The sequence below is a fragment of the Prionailurus bengalensis genome, chromosome B4, assembly GCF_016509475.1.
Source record: "Prionailurus bengalensis isolate Pbe53 chromosome B4, Fcat_Pben_1.1_paternal_pri, whole genome shotgun sequence".
In the NCBI taxonomy this organism is placed as follows: Eukaryota; Metazoa; Chordata; class Mammalia; order Carnivora; family Felidae; genus Prionailurus; species Prionailurus bengalensis.
The window spans coordinates 27,697,580-27,723,128 of NC_057358.1; the positions used below are offsets into that span (position 1 = coordinate 27,697,580).

General features: G+C 43.1%; 1 protein-coding gene across 3 annotated transcripts in view; it reads left to right on the plus strand.

The window, feature by feature from the left end:
- Positions 1-25,549, plus strand: part of SVIL (supervillin) — a 232,675-nt gene that overhangs the window by 43,828 nt on the left and 163,298 nt on the right. For all 3 annotated transcript variants that reach the window (XM_043562073.1, XM_043562070.1, XM_043562072.1), the window contains exon 2: positions 20,719-20,814. The gene's annotated coding sequence lies outside the window, so the exon portion shown is untranslated. The remainder of the gene's footprint in view (positions 1-20,718; positions 20,815-25,549) is intronic.

Below are 25,549 nucleotides of genomic sequence, written 5' to 3' on the forward strand. Positions count from 1 at the left end.
GAGGGATAACACCTAAAGGACAGAGAGAAGGAGACAAGAGGTTTCAAAATGGGGACTCCACACTGACAGCAGAGAGCCCAGTATGGGGCTCGAGCTCATGAGCCCTGAGATCATTACCTGAGTCAAAGTTGGGCACTTAACCGACCGAGCCAGCCAGGCACCCCAGCATAGTCTTCTTAAACAAACTTTTCTAGGTAAGCATACCTGAGGATGAAGGTGTGACCCAGCTAAGCATTTACTCCTTTTCTTAGACCACGTGTGTCCCATGCCCATGCTGTGTGACATCCCCACACTTAGAGAATGTTGGAATTTCCAAGACGTCTGTTATAGAGGATTGCTAAAGTGCAGGTGTTCATTTTAATCACACATACATTTTGATGAAACGTCATAAGCAGCAGCCTTAGCCTCTTTCCCAGCTCCAACTCATTGAAGCCCCACGACAAGTGATGGCCTCACCCTGATGAGGCTCGTTCTTTCTCGGGCTGGGCTCCAGCAGCAGCTGTCCCCTCCCAGCCGCCTTGTCCTCACGTTGGTTGTTCTGTCCACCTCCCCCCTCCCCGTCCCCCGTCAGAATTCCTCACCTGGACGCCTTTAGTTCCTATTTCCCAGAACTCTAGCCAAAAGCTCAGGTCCACCATTAGCTCACTTACTGCTTCCCTAAAGATTATCTTTCCAAAGTCCAATCACAATGTTTTGTTCTTAAGGGCAATCACAATTCCTGCTCTCCAGTTGTCATTTTATTTTTCCTGTCTTCTCGACATGATTCTACTTAATGATTGGATTTATAGTTAAAAAGAAACCATCTTGAAATTCATGCTGATCTACTTTTTGAGCTATATTGATCCTATGGCCAGTGGGCTGAGGATATAAAGAAACGTCTAGAGAATATTTGAAACACCTGACTGGCCAAAGAACAGGTTTCCTCCAGGAAGCTGTCAAGGATGGAGATGTTTCTGTAGAGAGTTCACACCTGTCTGATGAGGATGTTTTGGAAAGGGAGCCTAGCTGAATTGGGAAGAAGACTTTTTAAGACTTTTTAGATCCCCCAACCAAAAGGGATCTATCTACCATCTCTCAATCGATGGCCCAAAGGAATTGAAGTTTTGTTTATTTTCTTTTCACACATTTAAAAAATTAAACAAAGACATTCAACTAGATTAGTGCACCTATCATTTCTGGTACATTTATCTTGCTTTGTGGGGGGGGGGGGGGGGCGTGATTTTCTTTAAACTCTCAATTTTCAAGCATATTTCCTAAACGTCTCACACTCTTAGTCCTCATGCCCTTGGAGGGCTGTCTGGAGAGAGAATGGTTTTGCGGGTGAACTTCCATGGTGACGGGGTGCCCAGGATGCCGTGGAGGGAGTGGGCCTGGTGAGTCAGAGGGCACCCTGCTTTTGGCTCCCAGGGGAGGTCTTAGTATAGGCGAATCAGGGATTTCACCTGATACTTGGTAGCTACCCAGGGGAAAAGGTGATAAAAAGCAGTCTAAAGTGGGGTGTGTGTGTTTTCCTAGGTTGGGAGGGAGAAGATTACCATGAGTTGATTATAAACCTGAGTGTTAGGAGGACCTTAACCTGACTTTTGAACCCCACCTCCTCTGGCACTCTTGAACCCCTAGTATCTGCCTCCCACAGCCAAGTCTCTTTGCCATTCCATGGGGACAGCGGGAGAATGAATCGTCATTAAGCATGAGGTAAAGCACTGTGGGCTAACCTTTTTGGAGAATGTCTGAGCGTTCCATGACCATCCTTGAAGATAACACATACTTGAGCCTATAAAGGCATTTTTGAGTTTTAACAAAGTTTTTATGCTCCTGTTTCCTCATGGAGCCTCCCTTATTCCAGCAAGAAACATTTCCTCCTTCCTTTTATTTATTTATGTATTAAAAAAAATTTATGCTTATTTATATTTTGAGAGAGAGACAGACAGACAGACAGAGTGTGGGGGCATAGAGAGAAAGAGACACAGAATCCGAAGCAGGCTCCAGGCCCTGAGCTATCAGCACAGAGCCCGATGTGGGGCTCTAACCCATGAGCTATGAAATCATGACCTGAGCTGAAACTGAAGTTGGATGCTCAACCGATCGAGCCACCCAGGCACCCCTCCTCCTTCCTTTTAAATGCAGCATTACTTTGTCTTTGTCGTATGTTGCTGGTTTGGTACCTTTTATTAATTATGTGTTGGAAAGTCCTGTCCTCACTGGAGTGCTAGCTCCACGAGGCAAAGAATTTCTTTATGTTTTGTTTGCTACTTAATGCCAAGAGCCTAGAACAGTGCCTGGTACATAGTAGGTGCTCAATAAACATTGACTTAATGATGCCATAAATGCCTCTCCCTGACCAAACCAAATGTTACTTGGGGACAGGACTAGTTCCCTCATCCATAAATTTCTTGGTGGAATGACACAGGCCAGCGGGCTGTGTGGTCTGTGGTCCTCCCTCTCTTGGAAGGCTGAGGAGGAGGTGTGTTGAATTCTCACCCTGTTGGTGACTACAGGTTAAGTTATCCACTTCAAGCAGAAGAGATCCTTTCCAAGATGCTTACAGATAGACATGGAAGAAACACGAAAAGCCAAGACCAGCTCTGGTGTCCGTGGCAGGAGTTTTTCACTTCTGGTGCTCACCCGCCCCTCCCAGGAAACATCTCTGATGGGTTGCGGGGTGGGGGTGGGGGGACGCAGGAAGGGCGTGTGCTGGTTGTCACAACCGAGTCTTCCCCTCTGGTCACCTCTGACGGGAAGTGTGTGGTAAGTCACGTGGAGGCAGAATGTCTGGCCCTGTCTGAGAAGCCCCGCCTCTGTTTAAAAAAAAAAAAATGGGTGCGCACAAAGGAACACGGAGAGAAGAAGCTTTATTGCAGTGTGCACAATTTGATTTATAGCAGATATGAAGTCTGGCTGATGGAAGAATCAAATCCAATTCTGATGGTCTAATAATATCTTTGAGTAGGTGCCCTGAGAGTAAGTTCTGGTTTTGGGCTTCCCCTCCAGGTGATCATAGGGAAGAGGGAGGTAGGCAGACTTTCCCAGAACCTTGATGCTGAGCGACATCATCTGGAAAGGACATTTTAGATACAAGGATTTTAACCTTAAGGCACAATAATAGTTACCTTTTGGGCAGCTGATGAGTGATTTTGAGACAATCACGAGATTTATTGACGCCACATTTAATGAAACCACAGACTTCTGCTGCATGTGTTTCCCCCCCCCCCCTCTGTTTCTCTGTCTCTCTCTCTTATACATGCATGCACACACGCACGCACAGCATTCTGGCTTTAGAAATTGTCCAGGTTTTGCAGGTCAGGCTCTGTACTGAGCTAGCTAGAGTCTCTCTCCCTGTCACCAAGTGTTTCCGCAGCTCTTACTCTGTGTCGCCCAGTTGTCCCACACAAGCCGTCTTCCCTGCCCTCCTGCACGTGCCCGAGGTCTCGTGTGGCAGTCCATTCTCTTCCACCCCATGCTGTTGGGCTCCACCGGCTCTGTTCCCCCCATGCCGCCCCCTTTCTGGTTCACTAGTCAACATCCTATTCCCTGCCTGCTCCACTCCGCAGAGCTCATCTCCTTTGAACCCTGCGGAGCTCTGTGCATCTCTCAGCCCTCGCCTCCCGCCTTGTGACAGCTCCAGTGGGGTGAGCTCAGCAGGTAATGTCCTGGCATGCTGGCCCCGTCAGGAGCCTCATCTGCAACCACCTTCTCCCTCCCTCCGCCTTGCGTTGCCATTCTCGATCTTGCCTCGAGCTCTGTCACCCTTTGGAAATGCATGGCACACTTGTTCCGTCTTAAATTTTTGGTCGTAGCCTCGGGGCCATCACTCGAGTCTCAGCCTGGCGTAGAGGGCCTTCTGATGCAAACCTCCATCCTCCACCCCGTGATGCCATGTTCTAGTCGTGCGTAATTACGATCAGCCTTTTGGAAATGCCAGGCTCGGTTTCAACCTCGTGGCCTTTTCCGTGCTGTTCCTGCTACCTGGAATACATCACCCCTTCCTTCTCGATGGAATAAACCTGACTGATCACTCAAGATGTCAAGAAGCTAGCTGGGTCAGGTGCACTTGCTAGAGGTGGAAAAGGGCTTCTGTGCCCCGCTGGACAAAATCCGTATTAGAGCATGTGCCACACTGTGTGTTTTAGAAGTTGATCTCCTCAGGTAGCAGATTTCTATAAAGGTGGGGCTGGACCCCTGGCCTGTAGCGTTGTACCTGACACACAGTTGTCTAAAAAACGTCTGGCTTTCTGATCCTTTGTCCTTAGCCCTTCCAAACTGCACTCGATGCTTTTTGTTTAGGTTATTGCTTTTCTAATAAAATAGCTAATAAAGAAGTCTCATCTGATGCAGAGAGGAATAGAGCTTGTAGACTGAGGTCGCCTTCTTACAGCGTGGCTTCAGTGGCCTTATTAGCTGCTTCTATCCTCACAAGGATATGATGTAATTCACCACTACATTTGAGAATTCAGTAAAAAGACAGCAGAGCGAGATCAGCCCTCCATTGCCTACAAACAGCTATAAACCCAGTGTCTCTGCACCGAGAGCAGCCCCGACTTGGGGCTCGAACTCATAAACCCTGAGATCTGAGAGCTGAAATCAAGGGTCAGACATTTAACTGACTGAGCCACCCAGGCGCCCTTAAGACTAATGGCTTTCTAATGGCGTTAACGTGTTTCTCACAAGCATGTCCTCACCCATAGACTGAGGGTCTAGGCGGGATGATCTCTGGATCATCGTCTTCTTGCTTGCGCATCTTGGGGTTCTCTGGATTGAAGGCAGAGTGGTCAAAAATGAAGGTGGGTGGGGACATTAAGCATGGACGAGCTTCTGGCGGAGTTGACCCGAGAGCCCAGGTAGCAGCTCTCGAATGGGAAGGACTGCTCTTTTCCCTCGATCTTCGTGGAATCTGGGCAGCAGGGCCTAAATAGCCCATGAAACTGTGTCCCAGCTGGTGCTTCTAGCAACACTAACAGCATTGGGGCTGGACCAGGCCTGGTCCTCCTGACAGAATTTTTTTCTTTGGTTTGGGGATTTTACAGTGCATGGCAGAGGAAAGGAGCAAGAAAAATGGAACCCTTCTAGCAGTTTTCACTTCTCCTGGCTAGAAGCATAGCTCGGGGGTGGAAAGCGAACACACTTTTTGACATCTGTGCCCCCAGGGTGGCAGCTGAGCTGAGGGGGAGAAAGGATGAGGGAGAATTTGTGAGATAGGACACTGGGTGTCTGGGTCACTCACATAGAAAGAGAGTCAATACAATTCAGTCCCTCAAGTTAACACTTTTTTAACTTTGAAATTTTAAAACATGATCACCGTTAAATAGCAGTCGTTAAACACCCAGTTGATCAAGGTATTTTATAAATCTTCGTTTTGAAGTATTCTTAAGGCGAGCGATCTCTAGCCTAGCGGACAAATAGGTTCTGATGACCTGGGATGAACTCGCGTACAAGTGACTAGATCTGATTCTCAGTAGATGCTCCAATACCCAGGGGTCACCGCCATGTGCCAATAGGAAAAGAGAGTTGGAAAATCTGCTCCATACAGCCAAATGGGCATTACGTCCGAGGTGAACGCCAGCTGAACTGGAGCCCTATGTGTGGCCAGATGCCGTTGTCAAAAACAGAAGAGCTGGCTGTCACTCCCCCGAGCCAGAATGCAGCTCAGTGTCCGAAGAGCCAGCTGCTGTGGCCCCCCCAGGTGATATCTCAGGGCCCAGAGTGACCTCCCTTGCCCTGCTGGAGCCAGCCACACCACCCGGTTCTCTCCACTTACCTTTGCTGACAGGAAATCTCTCCAGCACTCTGTATAGTCCCAGAAACATGTCTTCTTGTACTGTCATGGTCAAAGCCTGCTCAGTCTTTGCTTAGCTGACTAGTGTCTACTCAGTATTTGCGTTTAGCAAGTTAAGCAGTCTTTCCTCTCAAGGGGTTTATGTCATACACGTCCACGCATACATCTACACGCACACACAGCCCTCTGTTCTCTGAACTTGAAAGGCACGATGAGTGAACACATGTATGTTGAGGTAACACAGAAGTAACACAGCAACAGGATATAGACGAATATGTCTTTACTATGATTAACAAATCGTTGTGTAACACTCGGGCAAAGGGGTCTTATCCCTTACTAGAATAGAGGGATCGAAGACAGGGCATGGTTATCCCTTCATCTGGGGAGCAGGGCAGGCCAGAGAAAAGTCATTAGTTTTATTAAAACAATTGAGGGTGTGGATAGAGCATACTTTGAGGACTAGGAATGGCAGTGTCTTATGATGGCACCCGTGGAAGAACAGAGATGGCATGCTTCTGGGAGGCTCTGGGGAGGAGGAACATTCCAGTTGGTGAGGGAACTGGTGTCTAGGAGGGATGGTGTTCCAGGTCTCACACTGGGGCATACATGGGACCTGGCCTCATTGAGCTGATTACTACAAAGATGTGTGTAGCTGGAAGAATCTCACGGCTCCCCAAAGAATCATGGTTCACGTCCTAATCCCCGGAAGCCATGGTTGTGTTAGGTTATATGACAAAGAGGGATTAAGTTTGCTACTCAACTCATGTCAAGATGGGGAGATTATCCTAGGTGACGCGAGTGGGCCTGAGGTGATCACAAGCGTCCTCTGAAGTGAAGGAGGGAGGCAGGAGAGTCAGTGTCAAAGTGACATCATGGGAGAGAGTCTGCACTGTATTTGCTGCTTTGAAGATGGTAGGAGGGGCCACAAGCTAAGGAATGCAGGCGAGTGAAGAAATGGATTCTCCCCTAGAGCCTCCAGAAGGATGCAACCCTGGCAACACCTTGATGCTTAGCCGAATGAGACCCATTTTAGACTTCTAACCCTTAGAACTATAAGATAATAAATTTGTGTTGTTTTCTTAATAAATTGTTTTTAATGTTTATTTTTGAGGGAAAGAGAGAGAGAGAGAGAGGGAGAACGTGAGCAGGGGAGGGGCAGACAGAGAGGAAGGCATAGAATTTGAAGCAGGTTCCAGGCTCCGAGCTGTCAGCACAGAGCCCGACACGGGGCTCGAACTCACAGACTGCGGGATCATGACCTGAGCCGAAGTCGGACACTTAACTGACTAAGCCACCCAGGCACCCCAAATTTGTGTTGTTTTAAGTCACCAAATACATAATAATTTGCTATGTTAGCAAGAGGAAACAATCCAATATAGAGCCCTGTCTCTATTTGGAAACATGAGATCCTTTTAGTTATTTATGGAATATAATGTAATGGAAAACTTATGGAATATAAATAAAGAAGAATCTTGTCGAAATGAATTCTAAGATCTCTCTAAGCTCATTTACTTTACTGGAATGACAGCAAAAACTTTATTTAATTTCCTATTATATCCTCACTGCCTGAATCAGTGCCTGACTCATTCATCTTTAAATGAATGGATGTTTTTTAAGTGCATCCATGAAAAACCAAAATGACTATCTTTTCCAAAAAATTATTTTATGCTGAAGTGTATCACTAATATTAGAAATCTAAATTCAGGCTCTTGTAACTACAAAGAATATCATACTTTACATTGCCATTTAGAGATGAGAGTCTTGGCGAGCAATATACATATTTTAGGTTGTTGGATTTAAACAAGAGTCATTGTTTCTTTCTTGGGTTCTAGGAACTTTTTGTACCTACACGTGGTTGGAATGTTAACTTGCCATTCGCCTGGTCAGTAAAACTGCTATAATATGTATCTCGTTGTGCCCTTAAGTTGGTGATCGAAAGAAAGAAAGAAAGAAAGAAAGAAAGAAAGAAAGAAAGAAAGAAAGAAAGAAAAATGTGTTCATTATTTATGAAACTCAGTTGGGAAGTTTGGTATTGTTTACTAATGATATTAATAAAGATCTTCGCATGGCATCTTTTAGAATTAAGAGTATTTCTAGTGTCGATTTGCTATTTCTTATTCTTTGAAAAAAGTCTTTGCTGGGATACTGCTGTGGGTCAGGGCCTGGGAAAGCATAGGCAAATAAGACATGGCACTTATTCCAAAGGAATTCACATTCTGTATGGGAAGAAAGACAAGTGGGTGATGAGAATATGGGATACCCAGTGTGAAAATAATCTGTGGTGCCAAGAGGAGGGAGCTTTCCACTCTGCAGAGAGAATACAGCAGAGAGGAGGAGACATTTGAACCAGGAACCAAAGGCTCAGGAGGAGGTTGGCCAGTAGAAGGGGACATATACTGATTGCCTACTGAATCTCAGGCACTGTGCTAGGCACTTGTGCATGTAACTCTGTCATTTGATTTTAATCCCAAGGAAAATGGGAATCTAGGTGAGTAACTTTTCAACACCACACAGGGTAGGATTTATATGCATTGTCTTAAAAGTCATTGGTTTTAAAGCTGAGGTGGACAAACTTTCCATAAAGGATCAGCTGTAAACATTTCAGGCTCTATGGGCCATACAGTTTCTGTCACAACTATTCAACTTTGCATTGTAGCAGGTAAATAGCTATCGATAATATGGAAATGAATGAGCATGGCTGTGTTCCAATAAAATTTTATTGACAAAATAGGCAGTGGCCCTGATCTAGTCCATGGGCTTCAGTTTGCTGACTCCCGTTCTAGAATGGCAATTATAGCTACCATTTTGTTTTGGAATATTTCTAGAGAGGGAGCTTATAGATTTCATTAGTTTCTCAAGTGGGCCAGTGACAGTTTCAGAATGTGTTAATAGAATCTCACTAAGAAGTGATAGCAGGCTGGATTAATAATGGAGGTTCAGACTGACCCAATTTTCTAACATTTCACATCATTGTGGTTAATACTTAGCAGGCCTCTGAGAATCCAGATATAATTCATCTTTAAGTCATTATAGATGAGTCCAAAGAGAAAACCACACTGAATTCATTCTTGGCAGAGGATTTGACATTGTGTGGGTATGTATGTGTTTTAACCCTGAAATTTTAAAAAATAAAGATAGAGAAGATTTGTCTGGAACGCTTGGGAAGAAATAAGGTAAATATCTGAACAGATGACCTGGGAGAAGCCGAGGGCGTAAAGGCTCGCCGTTGCTGTCTTCTGAAAAGAGGCAGAAACATCTGGTTATTGTACAGTGAGGGGCTATGTGAAAGGAAGTCCTAAATCGAGATTAGAAAAACAGAATACATTTTGACATCTTAACGCAACAAGCCAGAAAAAAAAATCTGTCTTTCATAGTTGATACTGTGGGAAAAATCACTAAATTCGGAGATTTGAGTAAGGAATCTTTTCGAGCAAAACAGTGAATTATTTTAGAACAGATCTTGCCAAGAATATATCCTAAGAGATATAGGGAGGTAGGAAAACACCTGGAAAACCATTAAAGGACTTTAAAAATGTTACCAAAAGGAAACACTGGGAGGCCATTTACGTCACCTGAGTAAAATCACTGAGAGGAGATTTTTCTCTTAACTAGTGTTGGAGCTGAACAGGTATGGTTACTTTCAGGAGCTCGTTTCTTTTGAGTAAAACTTAAAAAAAATTTTTTTTTAATGTTGATTTTTAATTTTTTAGAGGGAGAGAGAGAGAAAGCACACGTGATCAGGGGAGGGGCAGAGAGGGAGACCCAGAATCCAAAGCAGGCTCCAGGCTCCGAGCTGTCAGCACAGAGCCCGATGTGGGGCTCAATCCCACGAATCTTGAGATCGTGACCTGAGCCGAAGTCAGTTGCTTAACCGACTGAGCCACGAGGCACCCCCCTTTTGAGGAAAACTTTTAAAAAAACCAAAAGCAGACTACATTTATAAGATGGTTTCAAATGTGGATGGTTCCAACTGGATGGAAACATTTTCTCCCCAAAAGGAATAGATGGAAAGTCTATGCCTATTGTCTCCAGAGGTCCCCGTGCTCGGCGTCCCCGAGTGTGTTTCGATCTGGCTTCCTGTCAGGCTCTGTGCTGTGGAATCGGGGGAAAGAAGGAGGAAAAGATGGAAAATACGGGAGTGGCCTCTTCCCGAAAGACATGGTGCATGTTAGCAGGCCACAGTTACGCCAATCAAAACAAGTTAAACTTTTCCTTGTGTGTTGGATCCTGGGCACGAATGTTGCCTTGGATGAAGCAGATGGGATCTGGGACATGCACAGAGAGTCCAATAATGCGGAAGCGGAGCCTCTCTGGCCTTCTTCCTACTGCACTTCGGACTTGCAGGTGCCAAACTTGATCGCACGGTGCACTCGTGTGCTGTTCCTGGCCGCTTCCTAGGTTAGACGCAGCTTTGGTAAAACTCAGAAAGAGCTTCGTCAGCATTGAAATCTTAGGACAGCTGAAGAACATAATCCGTAAAGCAGGTAAATGCTTTGATGTGGATTATGTCAAGCAAACAGTGTTTATATAAAAGGCCTTCACATGTAAACTAATTAGAGTCTCGTAATTTGACTTCTGTTTCCCGTCGGACAGAGCTGTTTTATAATGTAAATGGAGTAAAGAATATCCATATTCTTCAATCTGGCTGACATTCTTTTCTTTTAGTAAGGATTAGATAAAGGGGCTCCTCAAAGCATTGTAGATATTTGAGAAGCTTTGAAGTTTTTATTAGCTTCGCCGGAAATCTTTGTTTCCTGCAAAGTTCACTAATGGAATATATAGTTTCTTACAGAAATCTGTTTCTTGGCTGTATATAGTAAATACGCTAGCCGGTGGGGATGCTTTTGCAGGATAAAATTAATATCTAAACGGGTCCTGAGTCAACTCTTAACCACTGTAAAGCTTTTCAAGTCTGAAGGAATAATGTTATTTGGGTCAAATTAACCTTTCCTTTATCTGAATTCGCCGATCTCACTTCTTGATAGGAATATAATATGAATTTCCCGTGGAGTGGCTTGGCGGCTGCTGGATACAGAATGAATCTGCAGCAGGTCTCAACACCTTGTCTCTTGGTCAGTGGCACCATCGTGCACCCGGTTGCCTAGCCAGTCCCTTCTGATCTCCTCTCCTGTCACCGCCCCATCTAGGGCTGACCCTCTCTGCCTGGCTGTCTGGCTGGAGTGGCCTCTCCCGTCAGGTTCTCTGTTTCTTCTGGTCCACCTTGCCTGTCTGCCTTCCCCTACAGCCTATTTTCTGTGGCATAACTATAGTTAATCTCTAAAACTAAATCAAGATCATGTCACTCCCTTGCCCACGCCCAACACTGGCTTCTGGATAAACCCAACTCTGGATAAACTCTGAATAAGACCCCAAGTCCTTCTTTGGCACAGAGCCTGTAATGATCTGTGCCAGCTGTCTCTGACCAGCATTTCCTGCCAGCTCCCCAGCTGCACCTCCTTGCCCTCATCCCACTCCAGCCACCTCGCTTGTCCCTTGGACACCCAGTCACACGCCCCTCTCGAGACCTGAGGATCTGTACTGGTCTCCTTTCTTCTGCCAGACCAACTCTCGCTCCACATACTCCTCAGCTTGCTTCCCCAGTTTTCCAGGTCTCCGCAGAGATACCTGCCCACTTTATCTAAAATGTAAGTCCCACCTTCTCTTACCCCGCGCCCCTCCCCAAAGCTTTTACAAACCTACAGTCTATAATCGATTGAGCAATTTATTTGTCCATTCGTGTATTTATAATTGATCTATCACTCCCGAGAGAATGTGAGCTCCATAATGACGGGGACGTTGATTTGTCATCGTATCTCTCATGCCTAGCATGCGTGTAGGCAATCAGGATGTATCTGCTGGGTAGGGGTGCCTGGGTGGCTCAGTCGGTTAAGCATCCGACTTCAGCTCAGGTCATGATCTTACAGCTCGTGAGTCAAGTCGCACATCGGGCTCTGTGCTGACAGCTCAGAGCCCGGAACCCACATCAGATTCTGTGTCTCCTCTCTCTGCCCCTTCCTGGCTTGCACGCGCTCTCTCTCAAAAATAAATAAACATTTAAAAAAAAAAAAAGATGTATCTGCTGGGTATTGAATGAAGGAAAGAACCAGAGTCATTCATACTGTTTTTAGTCTGCATATGTAGATCAAATCATGGGGCAGTTATGCTGTTTAATAGTACAGTAATGTTTTTGGTTTTCCTACCTTACTAAAGGTTTGTCTTAGATTTACTTCTTGCCTAAAGATTTTAGCAGTAACCTTGGTTTACCTTCAATGTAGTTCAACACGTAAGGTCCATGGTACCTGAACTTCTTGGTGATTTAATGGTTTTGTGGTGACAGTCGGTATAGATGGACAGAACCATTGGAGTCTTACCTGCCTGCTTTCCTCAGTGACCAGCCAGCCCATATTTAGCACCAGAACAAAGAGGCACACACCCAAGTCTATTTTTAATACAGGAGAGTTCCCATAATTATCTAAAGACTCAGAGGTTACTTTAAGATATTTCATATGCCTGAAGGAGCTTTTTCTCCTACAAACGAGCAACCAATCATCTCATAAATATTGTATGAGAAGAAATTGGGGGTGGGAGTTAATAGAGGAATTTGGATAAATGGCTTGTAGAACTTTGTAGAAGGTAAGAACAGGCCCATTCCATGAGATAATTTTGTTGGCATAATTGCTAAGTGCTGCTTTAAAAAAAAAAGTCTGATTTATTGATGTATAATTTACACATACTAAAATTCACACTTTTAAAAAGTAAACGGCTGTGTGTCTTGATAAGTGCATAGTCATGTAACCACCGCAATGAAGATGTAAATCTCCATCACCCTAAAATATTTCTCGTGCTCCACTGTAATCAATCTCTCCCCTCGGTTCTGACCTCTGGCAACCACGGATCTGTTTTCTGTCCTTAGAGTTCTGCCTTTTCCAAACATCACATAAATGGAATCACACAATATATAGCTTTTTGAGTCTGGCAGCTGTCACTAAGCTTAATGCACTTGAGATATAACCATGTCGTTGTGTGTTTTGGTAATTTGTTCCTTCATTGCTAAGTAATATTCCGTTGTGTAGATAGAGTTTGCTTACCCATTCACCAATTGAAGGGCATTTGGGTTGTGTCCAGTTTTGGGTGATTAGGAATAAAACTCCCGTATCATTCATGTACAGGCGTTTATGGGAACGTTAGTTTTCATTTCCTCATGGATCGCTGCCTAAGACCAGGATGGCAGGGTCAGATGGTAAATATGTATTTAAACTTCAGGGGCGCCTGGGTGGCGCAGTCGATTAAGCTTCCAACTTCAGCCAGGTCACGATCTCGCGGTCTGTGAGTTCGAGCCCCGCGTCAGGCTCTGGGCTGATGGCTCAGAGCCTGGAGCCTGTTTCCGATTCTGGGTCTCCCTCTCTCTCTGCCCCTCCCCCGTTCATGCTCTGTCTCTCTCTCTCCCCAAAATAAATAAACGTTGAAAAAAAAATTAAAAAAAAAACTTTATAAAAAGACAACCAAACTGATCTCCTAAGTGGCTATGCCATTTTCTGCTCCTACCACTAAGGTGTGAGGGTTTCATGACCTGCCTTTTCATCCTCAAGCATTAGATGCCCAAATGGCTTTCTTCTTTGAAGAGAAATCTTAGGGTTTACCCTTTCCCTTTTTAGCCTCTCCATTTTGTGTTCGTTTCTTCTACTTGGACCTTTAAATTACTTTTCTTTAAAAGTCTTTCATACCTGCAATGTTGCCTGAGTTTCTTTTTTTCCTCTCTGCACACAACACGGGGCCTTATATTCAGTAGATGCTAAGGTCACATCTGTTTGACTTGGTTGCCAGAAGCCAAATCAACCGATCTCAAGGGTAAGGACCGCCTTTAGTGGGACTTCGGTGCAAGTGTAGCAGAGTCAGAGGACATCTACATGACAGAGGTCTGCAGGTTGAGCCCTGCCCCAAGATCTGGGGAGAGAGTTCTTTTGTCTCTCTTCTGGCAATAAGGTGTCTCCCAGAAGGTATGGGCTACAAACCGCTTTTGGACTTTCACAGTGACGAAGATCCGTTTTGCCCTAGGCAGAGAAGTCAGAAACTAATCTGTGTTATTAAAGATGTGTAGATTTATCTTGGAGATACTGACTGTGAAGTGGGTAGAATCTTGTGAAAGGTTGTTAATCTCGCTTAAAGCTTTTATGTTATTATTTTTTTTAATTTTAACATTTATTTATTTATTTTTGAGAGAGAGAGAGAGAGAGAGAGAGAGAGAGAGAGAGAGAGCAGGGGAGGGGCAGAGAGAGAGGGAGACACAGAATCCGAAGCAGGCTCCAGGCTCTGAGCTGTCAGCACAGAGCCCAAGGCGGGGTTCCAACGCACGAACGAGACCATGACCTGAGCTGGAGTCGGCCACTTAACCGACTGAGCCACCCAGGTGCCCTGTATCAATTTATTTATATTTTAATCCTGTATAGTTAACATACATTGTTACATTGTTTTTTGGTAGACGAGAGTGAGTCAACAATTCTGTACATTATTCGGTGCTGATCCGTGAAGATAAGTGTGTTCATAACCCCCATCACCTGTTTAACTGATCCCCCCACCCACCTCCCCTCTGGTAATGATCTCTGTAGTTAAGAGTTCTCTGTAGTTCTCTGTAGTTCTCTGTTGTTCTCTGTAGTTACGAGTCTGTTTTTTGGTTACTCCCTCCCTCTTTTTTTTCCCTTTCTTTGTTTTGTTTCTTAAAACCCACATATGAGTGAGATCATATGGTATTTGTCTTTCTCTGACTGACTTATTTCACTTAATGTTAAACTGTTTAGATCTATCCATGTCTCTGCATGTAAATGGCAAGTCTTCATTCTTTTTTATGACCAAGTAATATTCCAGTGTGTGTGTGTCTGTGTGTGCACCATATTGTCTTTATCCATCCATCTATCAGTGGACACTTGGGCTGCTGCCATTATTTTGGCTACTTTAAATAATGCTGCCATAAAAGTATGGGAACATCTATCTTTTCAAGGAGATGGAAGAGAAGACTAAAGTATTTTTGTATTCTTTGGGTGAATACCCGCTAGTGTGATCACTGGATCATATGGTAGTTCTAATTTTGATTTTTTTAAGGAACCCCCATACTGTTTTCCACAGGGTCTGTGCCCATTTGCATTCCCCCCAACAGAAGCACTATTACTTGAAATGGTCCTAAGTGCTGTGACTTATAAAATGTAAATCTGTGAGACGCATTACTGAGTTCATAGTAGCCTTTTGACATTGTCTTACTAACTATGCAACGGATGGCAGAGGGTGGGTACAAGAAATAATTTGAGATTAGACAGGAGCTCCTTATACTTGAACCTGTTGAGACCCACCTCTGGGACATGCACCCAGAAGACATAACTTAAGATGAGAGTAAGGAAGTGAGAGTGACCAAAAGTCACCTCCTTACCTCCTTACCCATCAAGAGACCCATTACCTCCTTACCTGTCAAAAGGGATGATAGGCAGAGTATACAGAGAGTGAACTCCAGCCCATAGAGCATATTTTTCTTATCAGATGCAGCTTGCTTATCAATAGGCCTTTTATTTGGTGTTTGTTGTTCACTTAAGAAAGAAAGAGCAAAGCCCAGCGTAATAACCTTAGTTTTGTGAAAATATGCACCCATGAAGTCAGTAGAGAGTAATAGAAAATGTTTGTCTTCACCAAGTGCCGCATCGCACAGATAGACTGTGAGTGTCTAGGAGCCCAAAAGGAAGGCCATGATATTGTGGCTGCTTTGAGCCTGGTGTGATCCACTGGGAAGTCCAATTGCCTCTGACAGAAGAAACCATGAGCACTTGATTCTGTGAAGGGCCTTTTTTGTTGTGGCAGCTATACAGCTAGAGTGCCTTCTGGAACTTCCAGTAAAAATATACTCAGGTGGTGGCTTTCAGACTGTTCAAGTTTAAGGACACTTGGAGAAAGTCATGGTGCTTTTTGAGGTACACTTGGAAATGCTGAAATGTTGCATTCTGTTTTTCTGTTTCACAACTTAGCATATGATGTGTTTTGTCATTATATACGTAATTATGTACACATATGTGTATGTGTCTATACATAATATATATGTATACACACATATATTTAATCACTAAATATAAAGTTGGCTCTTCATATAGATCTTAGTTCGGGTTGTTGTAACAAGAATAACATAAACTGGATGGCTTAAATGACAGATGCTTATTTCTCACAGTTCTAGAGGCTAGCGAGTCCAAGATCACGGTGTTAGCAGGTTCTGTTCCTAGTGAGGGGTCTCTTCCTGGTTTGCAGATGGCCACCTTGCTGTGTCTTCACATGGTGGAGAGCAGAGAGAAGCATCAAGCTCTCTCTCTCTCTCTCTCCCCCTCTCTCTCATAAGAGCACTAATCCCATGAGGACTCCACCTTCAGGACCTAATCACCTCCCAATGGCCCCAACTGCAAATATTATCATCTTGGGGATTAGAACTTCTCAAAATGTCAACTTTGGGAGACATGAACATTTGGTCCACAGTACTATATTTAGGTGCTATAAACAACATAAAGTCATATTCCCAAGTACATGTGTCTATCAAACAGCAAGCTGAATTTTTCTTCAATGTTTGCTTGCTACTTGTTTATGCATTTTGTGGTTACTACTAGGCAAGGACTAGTACAAGTGCTAGAAAGCACAAAAGATTTTGAAAAAAAAAAAAAATATATATATATATATATATACGACAGAAGGTAAAATTGAGAATTCTGCCCATTAACTTAATTTTTATACTTGTGATTTTAGATAGTACCTACATTCTTTGGATTTTGAAGCAGAACACCTCCCATGGTTTTGTAGGAGCATATTTGAAAACATAAGAGGACCTGATGCTACCTTTTGAGAACTGTAACTGTAATGGGGTATATGGGAGACCTAGCCAGTAACAGTCAAAAGCCCATCAAATGGGAAATGTGTCCCCCTAGGAAGATGGCCCCAAGGACAGCAGGGTGGTGGAGCTTCTGGATCTCACCAGGGAGGATTGAGGTGCTTATTTTAGCTCCCTCTCCTTCATGTGTCCCCGCGTCAGTTGCTATTTTGATTGTGCGCATCTTCCTGCAGCTGGTGGAGTGCTGGCTGCCAGAGCCTTCATGGGGGGAATGAGCTGCCCCATGCCCACTCGTACCTCTGTCGGTCTTTCGGCATCTATTGATTGAGCACTGGCTTCCTGCCCATGAAATACTAAGAACATACAATACAAGCTAAAAACCCACAGTCTCATTTTAGAGAGGAAAAAAAATATGAACATATGAAAGGCAGGTAACTCTTGATTAAGAGAAGTAGAATACAAATGGATAGTCACAGTCAAATTATACTTCAGAATGCATTTAATATACCATTACTTAGTGAAGACTACCAACGTTTAGTTTGGGAAGAATCCAGTATTTCGGAAAACATTCACTATTCCATAAATATGATCCTAATGTGCAAAAATATTGCAAGCATAAGAGTTCAGGATGAGAAACTCTCCTATAAATCATTTCACAGATAAAATGGGCCCATGATCAGTACTCTTAAAATGGTCTATTATTTGTTCTTTAACCAAGATTTCTATATGCCTTCCCCCATATTAAAATGAAACCTGGGTTGTCTTAGTGTGTCCTTGAGAACTGTCCTTTCTTCTTTCTAAAGTCATCTCAGTGGCCTCAGTGATCTTTGAAGGAAGTCCCCACCCCCCAACGTGTCCCTGGTGTCCTCTCTCCTATATCACCTTCCGACTGTTGTCATTGCTTAATTGCCTCTAACCTTGGCTCCTGCACATGACCCGTCCAGTCACTTACTAATGGTTTTTCCATCAACTTGTGTGGTCCTGGAATGAATGCTAGCAGATGACACCTGGGACACCAATATAGTAAGTACATGTCCAAGGGGTAATGGAATGGGACTCTCCCCACACAATTACAGACCTGTGGCGATGTCTACAGGTTATTGTATACTTCCAGCTAGTGGCTACCTTCTAACAGGTGCATGGTTTTGTTGATTTGGAGGCATCTTGTTTATTTTTGTTTTACAAATGCTCAAATAATAATGATTATTTATTATTATTATTGATTCCCTGGCTAACCAAACCGTAGATAGTCAAGAATTAATTCTAGTGGTCATTTATCATTAGATAATTGGCACGAATTCAGGAGAGAGAAAACTCACTGAGGAAGAAGTGAAACAGTCAGAGAAGGGTCTCATGGAAACTAGAGGCATCTAAGCTGAATCCTGAAAGGTATCTTGAGATTTATATGAGGAGAGGGAGGAAGTGCCCATGGCTCCTGAAAATATCTTTAAGAACCTCCTTCCCTTGCTGTAGGTATCCAGGAAAAGAAAGATGGGTAGCCAGAGCAAAAGTGGGTCTCGTGGAAGCTTCATCCCTAGGGTCTGTAATTGGATGCCTCATAGAGGAAGGGGAAGACCTTGCTAGATGCTCCAAACCTCGAGGCACCTGACACTGTAGTTAGTTAAGCAGTATGTGAATAAAACTCACCATAAAGGTCCTTTCACTGTGGGCACCTCCATCGGCACCTCCTGTCAAACCTAAGTCTTTTGAAACATGAAAGTATGTTTTTCTCTGGTGTATCTTCCCTCCAGATGCAGCTGGTCTAGAATTAGTCACAAAGTCATATGAGAGGTTTTGTCCAGGGGTGTGTAATCATCTGAAAGTCAGGTGAAAGTTTGTTTTTGACCCGGAAGCAATATTTCAGAAGGTGGGAACGAGCCCTGGCAAGACGAGCTAAGACCCTGACTTGGGTGCCTCTGCCTGCTGCACATTGATGCTCTTTCCCCCAGAGCCCTGTTTCCCTCTGGAATTTTGCCGCCGTTATGGAGGTTTGACTAGTTTACTAAACTTCAGCCCGTCACTTAATTTGGACAATTTCCTCTTTGCGGTTTTGCTCTTTTCTTTCCCCAAGTTATCTTGTGTGCATTAAAGCTGATTTGTGGTTTTGTTTACCTGTCAGCAACCATATTCTGAAGTTTCTTAGCTAGTGACAGGTTGTCTCTGAGAAAGCCAGATTCCTGGAACTAGTGATGTAGGTACAGGCCTTTCAGACTCCTTCTTGGTCCTTGGGCTCATGATCTCCACTGTGTAGATTCTCTTCTTTCTTGACTCACAGTTGTCGAGTTCCAAGGGGACCCTCCTGCACACTCAACTTTGAGAAGCCCTGCTCGGGAGGACGCTTGAGGGACTTGGGCCAAGGTCAGACATGGGAGTCTGGCGGAGAATAGATCTAAGAGGGAGAGATGAGGATTCCTTCTTCTCCCTTACCTCTTGGCTTCTTTTGGTTCTCTTGGCCTTTCTCCTTTTGAATAATTTCACTCTTCATTGCCCTGTGGCCAGTACAGAAAGTGGGTCTCCTTCTCGAACGCAGGCAAATCCCTCCCCAGTTTAGTATACTGAGGAGGGCCCCGGGGGAAAGACAGGCTCACACTGGTCTAGCCCAGTTCACAAGGCTCCAGAGCTTTTTAGTAATAAACAGATTTGTGGGGGAGGAGGGAAAAGATATATATGTATTTTTGGCACAAGAGATAGTCTACTTAAACCCAATAGTTTGTCTGTGTTTACCACAACCATATTTGTGGTTTGAAGCGAGAGTTCACAGCTGTCTGAATTTCGCTGGGCCTGGGTGACAATAATGTTTTGTTTTTTTTTTGCTTTGGGGGAACTTCATGTGGGTTGACTCCCCTGCATCCCCTCATCACCACAAACTGATTGCCTCATAAGTTGCCTCAGCAAGGGCTTGTGGAGAGGAACCCCGTTCTCTCTACACTAAGTAAGATAGGATCGGATGCCATGCCTCCCATATGTTTCTACAAACTAAGAACTGACGCCAGCCCTGGTCCTTTACAACGCTGGTGTGTGGTTGGCCGCTGTCCAGCTCAGGGCCTTCCGTGCTTGAGTGAACTCTTTGCTAAGATGACTTTTTCAAACGGTAATGCAAGGAAGCACGGAACAGACATCGGGAGGAGATAAGAGGAAGTGCCTCAGTTTCCCGAAACAAAGGTTTTCCGAAGCCACTAACATTCAACCACTGACCAACTAACCACTAACTATCTAACAGATCCAGGGGCTTTCCTCTTTCGTCCGGGATCTCAGGCGTTGGAATGCCACGCAGGCAGTCAGCCATTTGGAGTGTAAGAAATGAACCCATTAGCAAGTGAGTTATCTTGTATACAGATTACACGCAGCTAGGAAAATCACACTGGGAAATGGACATATGCCTTCATCCTCCTCGGTTATACTTCTAATACGAGTGGGGTTTTCCCTCGTTCCCCAGCATGTGAGGAAAAGAGCTGTTGAAGATTTTATCTGTGTGGACTTAATGGCATAGACTGAGGTCTAGCCCAGTTACTCACCCTGGACACCCTAGACACTCACCATAGACTTTATGCTAGTCTTCAACTTCTTTCTTCAGTGTCTCTCTTTTTCTAAGGAGTTGGGCCTTTGTCACTTCCTTCTGGCAATACACATCCAATTCCTTGATGAATTCCAACCCATCCTTCTCTGTGTTTTCAAGTCTCCCTTTGTTACAAGGCTTCTTTTCCAAGTCCCCTTATTTGGATCTGATGTAAATTTGTATTTGAGAAAATGCTCATATTTATTCAAGATAATTCTTGCCTTTAGACCAAATATATAAATGTATAGAAACTTTGGAGAACCATTGCATAGAAATGACTTTATTACTGGGTTTCAGATGAAAGAAAGACTTTTTTTTTTTATTGAGTATTTTTTCTAAGAGGTTTTAAAAGGTACTCTAACCACTGCCTGTAATTTGCTGTAGCTGATGTAGATGAATAATTGAAAGAGTAAAATCTCTTTAGGAGCAGAAAATTAATCACAGCAGTGTATCCTGTTTTGCTCATACATGTGGTTGTCTTATATTATTGGCTAATTTTTTTTTCTTAGATTTCTAAGTTGAAATTCTTTTCTCCTTTTTCAGAAAAAGTCTGAGTAGATAACCTTGAAGACTCAGAGAGCTACGAAGATTTTGAAGTCATTCGACATCTGAAGCTATGATTTAAATATCAGCAGTACAGTAAGTATATAGGAAAGAAATATAATAATTTTGTGGTTAACACATCACCGGCTTTGACTGCATTCTGAAAATAGGTTAAAGTATACATCATGAAGGGTGAATTTGTTTGAATCACATTCAACAAACCAGAGCTCTGAGAAGATTACAGCTCCCACTGTGATAAATTACAGGACCACAAACGCAGGGGAGATGCGTCTCCACAAACAGGGGAGATGAGCCCTTCTGATAGTTGGAAAAATCTTTGTATCTCCTTAGTGTCCCAGTGGGCCCTTTAGGAGCTCCAGGAAAGAAAAAGGAAAACTTAGTATTGGAGTTTTCTTTTTGGACTGAGCTGTGGCTAGGGGAGAGCTCTCAGGGACCCTAGGTTAGACTTTTTAGATGAGAGTGGAGCTGGCACAGAAAGGGGAACACACGCATCCTTCCAGGAGCTGTGCTGTCTGGACTGGCTCTCTGGGGCCGTATTTCTCAATGTGCGTTCCGAGGAACATAGTTCCCTCGACTATTAATGCAGTGGGGACAAAGGTGGGAAGATGGGTCGGTGCTTCAATGAGTTTAGAAAACATTGAATTAAAATTAAGCAAACTTTCTTATGGAAGGGTCTCAAAAACGAATGAGCCTTGTGAATTAGTCAGTAGTACTTACCAGAGTCACGTGAAACTCCTTTCTTGTGGGGCATCCTGAGACCTGTGTCCCATTTGTTCGTTAACTACTTAATGAACACCAGCTGTACATGGTGTTAGATGCTAAAAATACAGCAATAAATGAGATTGGCGATGCCTGCATACAGATAGCAAATAAGGTAAGAGGTAAAAGCAATTGTTGATAGACATGATAGCAAATGTTTAAGAGAATGGTCTTGGGAGCAAGGCAACCTGGGTTTTTAACCTGACTCTGCCACTTATAAACTCTATAACCCAGAACAAGACCCTTAAACTCTCTTTCTATTTCCACATTTATAAAATGGTGATAAGAGCGTCTACCTAGTAAGGTTATTGTGAAGATAAAAACAATGAATACATGCTGGCAAATACTAAACCAAGGATTATCAAAATTTGTACTTACAATACTAATGGCTGAATGCTTTGAAGTTTAGGTGATAGACTGGGGAAGAGAGAGTGATAGAGATTTTTGAATAATTCAGGATGGTTCAAGAATTCCTAAATTAGAGACCTCTAAAGATGAGAAATACTGAGCTATGGAGATGGCATAGGAAGAGTATACAGAAGGAAACATAAGTGTGAAAGGGTATGTCTTATGTAGAGAAGGTATTAGACAAATACCAACACCCCTTTAAGATGAAAAAAAACAACAACAAACCAAACAACAACAACAGCAACAACAAAGCAGGAATTGGAGGGAAGTTGTTTAACCTGAAAAGGGCATCTATGAGAAGCCCACAGCTAACTGATCACACTTAATATGAAGGACTGAAAGCTTTCCCCCTAAGATCAGGAACAAGACAGGGATGTTCACTCTCATCACTTCTATTCAGTATTGTACTGGGAGTTCTAGCCAGGGAAGCTAGGAAAGGGTATGAAATAAAAAGCTTCTAATTTGGAAAGGAAGAAGTAAAACTATCTCTGTTTGCAAATGACATGATCATGGGTATGGAATGATCTAAGGAATCCACTAAACTATCAGGAAGGTTGCAGGATACAAGAACAATATACAAAAATCAATTGTACTGCTATACATCTACAGTGAACAGTCTGAAATAAAATTAAGAAAATATTTCCTGATGTCTGTCTCTCTCTCTCTCTCTCTCTCTCTCTCTCTCTCAATCAAAAATAAATTAACATTTAAAAAATTAATTAAAAAACAAACTTCCTCTAGGGGTGCCTAGGTGGCTCAGTCAGTTAAGCCTGAATTTTTTTTTTAATGTTTATTATTTTTTGAGAGAGAGAGAGAGAGAGAGAGGGCACAAGTGGTGGTGGTAGTAGGAGGGAGCAGAGAGAGAGAGAGAGAGAGAGACAGAATCTGAAGCAGGCTCCAGGCTCTGAGCTGTCAGCACAGAGCCCAATGCGGGGCTTGAGCCCATGAGCCATGAGATCATGGCCTGAGCCGAAGTCAGACGCTTAACCAACAGAGCCACATAGGCACCCCAAGCCCAACTCTTGATATCAGCTCAGGTTGTGATCTCGCACTTGTGGGATCAAGCCCCACATCGGGCTCCATGCTGAGTGTGGAGCCTGCTTGGGATTCTCTCCCCCCACCCCTCTGCTCCTCCTCTGCTTATGCTCTCTCTCTCTCTCAAACATAAATAAATAAGCTTTTTTTTCTTAAATTTTTTTTTAACATTTATTTATTTTTGAGACAGAGAGAGACAGAGCATGAACAGGGGAGGGGCAGAGAGAGAGGGAGACACAGAATCTGAAACAGGCTCCAGGCTCTGAGCTGTCAGCACAGAGCCCGACGCGGGGCTCGAACTCACAGACCGTGAGATCATGACCTGAGCCGAAGTCGGACGCTTAACCGACCAAGCCACCCAGGCGCCCCTAACTAAATAAGCTTTTAAAAAAAAGAAAATATTTCCTCTTATAATAACATGAAAAAGAAAAAATAGGAATAAGTATAATCAGAGAAATGTAAAATTTACACTCTTAAAACTACAAAACGTTGAAAAAATTAAAAAAAAATCTAAATAAATGGCAAAACATCTGATGTTCATGGATCAGAAGACTTACTATTGTTAAAATGGCAGCACTCCCTAAATTGATCTATAGATTCAGTGTAATCTGTATCAAAATCTCAGGGGATTTTTTTGCAGAAATTGACAGAGACTAAAATTCATATAGAAATTTAAGGGATCCAGAATAGCCAAAACAATCTTGAGAAAGAGGCGAATTGGAAGATTTGTCCTTTCTGATTTCAAAACTTAATATAAAGCTACAGTAATCAAGCAAGTGTGGTACTGGCTTAAGGATAGACCTATAGATTTTTGGAATAGAATTGATCAGAAATAAATGCATACATGTATGGTAAATGATTTTTGACAAATGTGTTAAGACAATTCTTTGGGAAATAGTCTCTTCAACAAATGGTGTGGGACAACTGGATATCACCATGAAAAGGAAAAAAAGTTGGACCCTTACCTTACACCATATATAAAAAGTAATTCAAAGTGAATCAAAGGACTAAATGTAAAACCTAGAACTGTAACACTTAGAAGACCACATGGGTATTAATCTTTGGGCTAGGCAATGATTTTTTTGAAATGTAACACCAAAAGCACAACTGAAAAAGAAGAATAGATAACTTGGACATCAAAATTAAAAGCTTACCATCAAGAGAATGAAAAGAGGGGCGCCTGGGTGGCGCAGTCGGTTAAGCGTCCGACTTCAGCCAGGTCACGATCTCGCGGCCCGTGAGTTCGAGCCCCGCATCAGGCTCTGGGCTGATGGCTCAGAGCCGGGAGCCTGTTTCCGATTCTGTGTCTCCTTCTCTCTCTGCCCCTCCCCCGTTCATGCTCTGTCTCTCTCTGTCCCAAAAATAAATAAATGTTGAAAAAAAAATTAAAAAAAAAAAAAAAGAGAATGAAAAGAAAACCCACAGGATGAGAAAAAATGTTTGAAAGTCCTATAATCTGTTAAGGGACCTATATGGACCATATATAAAGAATGCTTACCCCTCAGTAATAAAAAGATAACCCAATTCAAAAATAGGCCAAGATCTGAACAGACATTTCTCCAAAGAAGATAGGTGAATGGCTAATAAGCACACGAGAAGATTCTCAACATCACTCGCTGTTAATGAGAGACAAATCAAAACCACAATGTGATGCTACTTCATAGCGACTGTGAGAAACAGGGACAAAGACTGATGAGGATGTGTAGAAGTTGAAACTCTCATACACTGTTGGTGGTCATGCAAAATTTTTCCAAAGCAGTTGCTTTGGAAAATAGTCTGGCGTCCTTCATTGGGTTAGACGGTGTTGCCTTATGATCCAGCATATTCACTCCTAGGTATATACCAAGATAAATGAAAACGTGTGTCTATATAAAAACACAAATATTCATAGAAGTATTGTTCATAATTGCCAAATAATGGAAACAACCCAAATGTCTGTCAACCAATAAGCAGACAAACACAATATTGCATATCTGTGCGATAAGATGTTATTCGGCTATAAGAGGGAATGAAGTACTGATACATGCTATAATATGCTAAGTGAAAAAAGCCAGACACAGAGACCACACTGCATAATTCCATTTATATGACAGACAAGTCTATAGTGACAGAAAGATTAACGGATGCACAGGACTGTAATGTCCAGGGGGAAACTGAGAGTGACTGCTAATGGGTGCATAGTTTCTTTTTGGGGTGCTGTAGATATCTAAGACTGATTTGATAGTGGTCATACAGATCTATAAATAAACTAAGACCATTGAATTGTACACTTTAAGCTTGGTGGATCATATGGTATATGAATTACATATCAGTAAAGCTGATGTATATATTAAAAAAGGATATGTCTTAGAGGTATAACCATCAACACTTGGTGGTAAGTGAGATATAGGGAGTGAGGACTGGGGAGGAATTAAGAATGCCTCTCAGATTTGGGCCCTGGCAACTTCTCAGGGGAATAAAGACTGGGAGAGGAGGTTTTGTTTTGTTTTGTTTTGTTTTGTTTTGTTTTTTATTTTGTTTTAATGGGGAGCGCCAACTTTGAGGATCAAGGGTTTTGTTATGGACATTCTAAGTTTGAGGTACCTGGTAAATATCCAAATAGAGATGT